General features: G+C 44.6%; 1 protein-coding gene across 4 annotated transcripts in view; it reads left to right on the top strand.

Moving 5' to 3' along the window:
* The first annotated feature begins 1,543 nt into the window (after positions 1–1,543).
* The window catches only part of PCMTD1 (protein-L-isoaspartate (D-aspartate) O-methyltransferase domain containing 1), a 40,366-nt gene continuing 35,909 nt past the window's right edge, over positions 1,544–6,000 (top strand). For 3 of the 4 annotated variants that reach the window (XM_038174323.2, XM_072034684.1, XM_038174322.2), the window contains exon 1: positions 1,545–1,781. The gene's annotated coding sequence lies outside the window, so the exon portion shown is untranslated. Of the gene's footprint in view, positions 1,782–6,000 lie in introns of all 4 variants that reach the window. The other variant, XM_038174321.2, reaches the window with a different exon arrangement.

Raw genomic sequence — 6,000 nt, 5'->3', positions numbered from 1 at the left:
AAATTTTACAAGGTAAATCTTTAGAGGCCATTTTGGCAACTGAATATCTCTGAAAAAAAATTAAAATGAAGTTTTATATTTTATTTTTTATATATATATATATCTCCCAAAGCATATGAAAATACTTGAAAATTATTCAGTACCGCAGAACATAAAGTTGAAACTGAGTCAAGGCAAGCCATTTTAAATGCATTGATATATATAAATGGTTTTCATAATCTGAGATGTGCACAAAAATATAAACATCGTAAATTATACATTGTTACTTTTGAGTTAAGAGGACTATATCTAATTAATGCTGTTTGTCTCATTCTATTTCTAAGCTACTGCCATTTTTAGGAAGGCCAAAATGCTGCTTTAGTCTAAAGAGTAACATTTTTGTATGTACATAAGAAATTCAGTATGCCTAACTACTCGATATATATTTGACATCATCTTTATTTGAAATAGTTTTCATCATAAATTGACGTGGAGAGAATGAAGACAAACTGGAGCCTGTCATCTACTTCATACTTTATTTGTACGATCATTAAAAAAATAACAGAACATCAGGACAAAATACTGAAAGAATAAGTAATGGTTAAATCTGCACAGAAAATAAATAGAAAACAAACAAAAAACACTTTGAAAGAATAATGAAGTTTAGGGGGCACATTAGTTTAAATAAATGTTGTTTTATGGAAGTTCACTGTGCTTTAATATAGAGCTTCTCATCAAGATGCAAGTTACTGCAACAGAAAATATGCACCTTAATTCTGGTTTGAAGATGGATAAGGCATTAGTTGAACCATAATTGACTGGGTAGAATTTTCTGTTAGACCTCAATATTGAAGTTTCTTTTCAGCTTTGAGAGAGGAGGGCTCAATGACCTTCCTAATCTGATGTTCATGTGCACTGCAAATGGAAAGAAAACAATATTAGTTCTTTTGTATCTTCAGTTCATTGTAATCCGTAAGGAAAACAGCTATCAGAAAATGTCCTTAAAATCAAATGAGCAAAATATGGACACAACCTCTGTCCTGAGAGAATATTGATTAAGTGCATTTTGTCTGGCAGGTAATGGGGATGTGTGGGTTATATGTGAGCAGATCTAGGAATATGATGGAAAGAGAGGGAATGAAAAGCAGGAAATCACATGCCCAATAGGAAGGACACTGTACGCACTTACAAATCTGTCCAAAAATTCTCTGTGGAAAAAACATTCTCTTCTTAGGGTCAGCAAAAAGTAAGGCCCCCAACCCCCTATAATGCTCACTCCCGGGCCCTTAACAGCTACATTTCGATGTAGCTCATGTCTCAGGACTTTTAGAAATCCTGTCCCACCACTACTCAAGCGTTGGCCACAGCTCAAAACCTTGAGCCTCTCGCTTGCATGTGGGCTCTGCCCCCGGCGGGAAGCCTCCCCTCGTGCCCCAGCGACTGATGACGACAGCCGCGGAGGCGAAGCCTCCCATTGGCCCTCGCTCTCTCCGAGCGCCGCCAATCGCGGGCCGAATCCAACCCCCCCCCTTTATCCCTTCCCCTCTGGGAGCCGGCGCGGAGGGGCCGGTCACGTGCCCTTCTGTTTACATCCTCTCAGCTGTTGGGGCCCCTCCTCCCCCGGCGGCGCCGTCTCACACCAACAAACAGCGGCGGCCCGAAAGGGGGGCGCGCGGCGTCCTCCGGCACCCCCAAACGCTGCCCTTCCTTCCCCATATACACACACACACACGGCGGGCGACAGCCCCCCGCGGCTTTTCGAGCAGATCCTTAGCGGCTCTGCCCGTCCCCTGGCGGGCCGGGTGAGTGCTGGGGGTCGGGGGGCTCGGAGGGGGCGCGGGGTGTGTGTGGGGTCTCTCTGGGGTCGCCGTGTGGTGAGAGCTGGGGGGGAGGTGAAGGGGAAAATCCCTCCCCCCCCCTAAAAGGGAGCGTTGTTGCCTATTGTCCGTTGGCCCCGCGCGCAGGCGCGTCTTTTTCTTTTTTTTTTTCTTTTTTTTTTGTTTGTTTTGAGGGGTGTTGGATTTTGGGGAGAAAAATCGGGATTTTGGGGACTTGGGAGGTGGGGGGGGGTGGTTGTTTTCGCGCAGTCCGGGACAGCCTGCCCCCTGTGGGGGGGGTTAGGGGGGGAGGTCCGGGACGGGGCTCGCCTGCGCACGCCCTCAGCAGCCTGTGCCGCCTCCTCCCCCCCCCCCCCCCCCCACCAAACCCTCCCCCGTCCTTCCGTCGGCTGCGTAATAAAATATTTGTGTTCCCCCCCCAAAAAATTGGGCTGCTTTGGGTCCCCAGCGGCTGTGCGGGGCTCGAGGGGGGGCTGCAGCCTTTGCCTGTCCCGTGTAGGAGGTCCGTGCCCTGCCTCCTCCTCCTCCTCCTCCCGGTGCGTTTGTTTTTCTTTCTCTCTTCTTTTTTTTTTTTTTTTTTTTTTTTTTAACCAGGGAAGCGCAGCGAGGACGGGAGGTGACTTCGCTGCCCCTCCCCCGAGCCTGAGCAGCCCGAGGGCCGTGTGGGGTCCTGGAGAAAGCAGGAGGAGGAGGCAGCGTTTTGTAGGGTCAGGGTGCTGCGAGCAGGGCTGGTGCTTTGCCATAAAGGCGCTGTTTACACCGCGCTCCTGCTCGGGAGGAGGAGCAGGACCCGGCCGCCTCCTCTCCCTCCTGCTCGCTGTGGTGGGTGCCCTTCGGCGTCGTCACCCGGCTGTGCCCCGTCTCTCGTCCTGCCGTCCCCTTGTCGGCTGGCTGCGGAGCCAGGGGAGGAATCTTGGCGTGTGTGGGATCCGCAGGCAGCAGCTGGGGCCTGGTTTGTGCAGCGCTGACTTTGACAGCAGAAGGGAGAAACTAAAAAAGAAAACAAAACCAACACAACGCCTGTGGTGAAAAGTGAGCTGCTGGGGTGGAGAGGGAGATCCCTCCTTCTTGGTTAGAAGGAGGAAAACAGTTTTGGGGGCTCTGTAAGAGAAGAGATGGAGCTGCTGCAGTATGCTGAGAATGCTTATGTCCTTGTGGTACTTACTAGTAGCTGCATAGGTACTTCCCTCTAACTGGGTATCCTGTCAAGTAAAAGTTAAGCACAGCTCAATTGCACACTTCTTCAAAGAAGTAAGTTTTCTTCTGATAACGAGCAGTAAACTCTCAGGCACACAGAGGAGATGCACGGATGAGGATCAGCACTTGAATGATATAATGAAGATACTGATTCATTTTGTTCCTGTGCCCTCTGTATTAAAAAGAAAGCCTTCAGGATGCAAAAACGTGGTAAATCTAATACTTAAAGTCAGTAAATAAGAAAAAAGCGTTGTGAGGATGCCTTTGTGTTATTCTTGTGAAGGAATAATAATCTGATTTTTGTTTTTCCTCTCCCCCCCTTACTTCATTGTGGGTACAGGATAGCCCATCTCTGGAATGGATCAGGTTTGGTTAAATGGAGCTGTTTTCTGCAGAACTCATGCCTGATTTGTTGGAAGAGTTTGAAAAACATTTTGTGTGTGTAGGCGGACAAATGTGTGAAAGATCTATCACCATCTTAACTGCCTTTGGGTGAATAAAGGTAATGATTGGAACATAAGGTGCATTGTGGAGGTCAGAGAACCACAATGAGGGCTTTGGAGATGGACATGCAGCCAGATGTGCTTGACAAGTCAGCGTCCCTCAGAAATGCAAGGAAAAACAATTGGATGTTGTTGGGAGGTCTGCAGTGTGGAGAACGTCATAAAACTGCAGAACTGGGCATGATTACATAATGTTGAACTTGCACTCAGGACAGCCAAATGCTATCTCTGGGTTTGTGTAGGATAAGGTGCCTTCCCTGCATAATCTTCACATCAAAGGTCTTGTAAAAAAAATTCTGCCTCTCCTAATTGGCTTACTCTGTGGATTTTCTTCATGCAACCTCAACCTTTTTGTTTTTGTTGTGACTTGCTCCAAGTAATTGAACAGCCAGCTTCAATACTGAAACACCACATTTATTAATTTATGAAGTCTTTCTGTTTTTGTAGTCCAGATTGGCAAGAATTTGGGATCTTGCCAGATTGGTCATTCTTACTGTTTTCTTGTTGATGACTGCCCAAGCCACAACAGCTCCTTCTGAAGAGGTTTCTGCCTTACAAGAGTCTAATAATAGAACCTAGCTGCCAAACATGTATTGTAGTTTTCCATGCCTGCGCTGGACTGCACCAGAGCAGTTACTTGGCTGAGTTTCTATAAACTTGGAAGAGCTCTTGCTTTGAGACTGTGTGTGTGTTCTGAAGGTAAAAGTAGGGTCAGGCACGATATTGATGCAGGTGGAAGTCTCTAAAAAGCACGTTGCCTATAACTTTTCTAGGCAAACTAGAAAGAAGAGTAAAACAGGGACAAATTTTCAGGTTCTTGCTGCAAGAGCTGGTTAGTAATACAGTTTCTTCCAAAGGTATTCCAAAAATTTAATACTGGCGAAATAACTTTTCCATGCAGGCTTCCAGAAGCATTTATGCAAGTAATTTTAAGACTTTTAAGACAAATGCAATAAAAATAATTCTGAAATAGATGGGCGGTATAGGAATATTTACTGAAGTCTTCAGTGGATGGTAGGAAGTAACTGAGAATACAGTCAGTCTTCTGGAGGAGAAACGTCTTAACATGTACCCATTCCTTTCATTTCCTACCATGTTCCCAAATCAGTCGGATTTTGCGTAAAATAGAGATGAAAGCTCTGTTTTACTGTGCTGTTTGAACTGCAAGTGATTCTCTAGCTGATCACGAGTTACTTCTGTGTAAGAAAAGTGCTTTGAAATTTACAGTGCTTGGCAGTTTCAGATGCAAACATCACTGAATACTATCTTACTCATTTTTCCTACTTAGAATATAGTTTCTTCAAACCTAAGGTGGGAAGAATGTGTGCCATCTTGTTTTGCAAATGAATATTTAGGGATGTGACTTGCCTAAAGGTGCACTAGGAGCCTTCTGGTAGGGTCAGAGTTAGATCAGGTAGATTGGTGTGCCTCTTCTTCTTGAACCAGAGTATAGGGTTTTTCTGAAGGAGAACTCTAATGTTTGCTTTGCAGACGTGTGATTGCACTTTTTCACTTCTTACCTCTCCTTTTATGGAGTTTTAGGGAGCTTATATTAAATAATGTGGATATAATTACATTAAAACATCTGGAAATAACTACTGTGCTCCATTTCCTCTTGGGCTTATTTGTGTATTCTGGATGTTAATTAGAGGCTTTAGGCCTGCTGACTGCAAGCCCTTCAAGCAGTTCTTGCTGTTCTGTTTAAGAAAATTGGGCTGGGCTTCTGAGTGTTGAAGAAAGGACAGAATTTGTAGCAGTTTAGGATGTTGAATATCTTTTTTTTTCAGGATTGAAGGATTATCTGGCTGCTGTTCAGAACAGTAGTGTTAGTTTTCTCTCCTTTTTGTCCTCCTGGTACATCATGCCAACTTCTTGCTTCAGAGTTAGTGTTGCTACTGCAAAGTTGGCAGTGCTGTTAACTCATCACAAGGAGCCTGAAATCCTGACAACTGCATGTCAATTCTTTTTAAAAATCTACAGAAATCTGAATTGCAAGATGATTAGAAGCTTGTAGGAAAATTTTAAGGTAACAAGTAAAAGTAAACTGAAAGCAAAGATACCTTTGAAAATGGTGGTTAATCCAGAGGAATTTAGTTCTGAATGCAAAGAGTGTTTGAAGTTGTAACTAGAAAGAAACTGAGGTGTCCATCACTTGTATGTTGCAACCACAATAGGTATGTGACTTCTCAAGTAGTTTTATCAGTCCTTTAAAATGATACATAAACACAAATCCTCCCTCATTGTTAGGAGGAAAACAGTGTTTTAGAAGTAACCATAGAGCAGTTGAAAAAAACCCAAACCACCCAAACCCTACAGCCCAAAAATAGTTCAGAGGTGACATCAGGAAGTCACCATGGTAACTCTGGGCTACACATTCTGGTGCTTTCTCGTGTGGGGGAGTTCTGGGTTGGGGAGGTGACCATGAAACAGGAATAAACTGCTCCTCTAGTTAGAAGGCTGCCATCTGACAGTTCAATGCTTGG

The sequence above is a fragment of the Anas platyrhynchos genome, chromosome 2 (assembly GCF_047663525.1).
Source record: "Anas platyrhynchos isolate ZD024472 breed Pekin duck chromosome 2, IASCAAS_PekinDuck_T2T, whole genome shotgun sequence".
In the NCBI taxonomy this organism is placed as follows: domain Eukaryota; kingdom Metazoa; phylum Chordata; class Aves; order Anseriformes; family Anatidae; genus Anas; species Anas platyrhynchos.
This window is presented reverse-complemented; position numbering and strand designations above follow the sequence as displayed.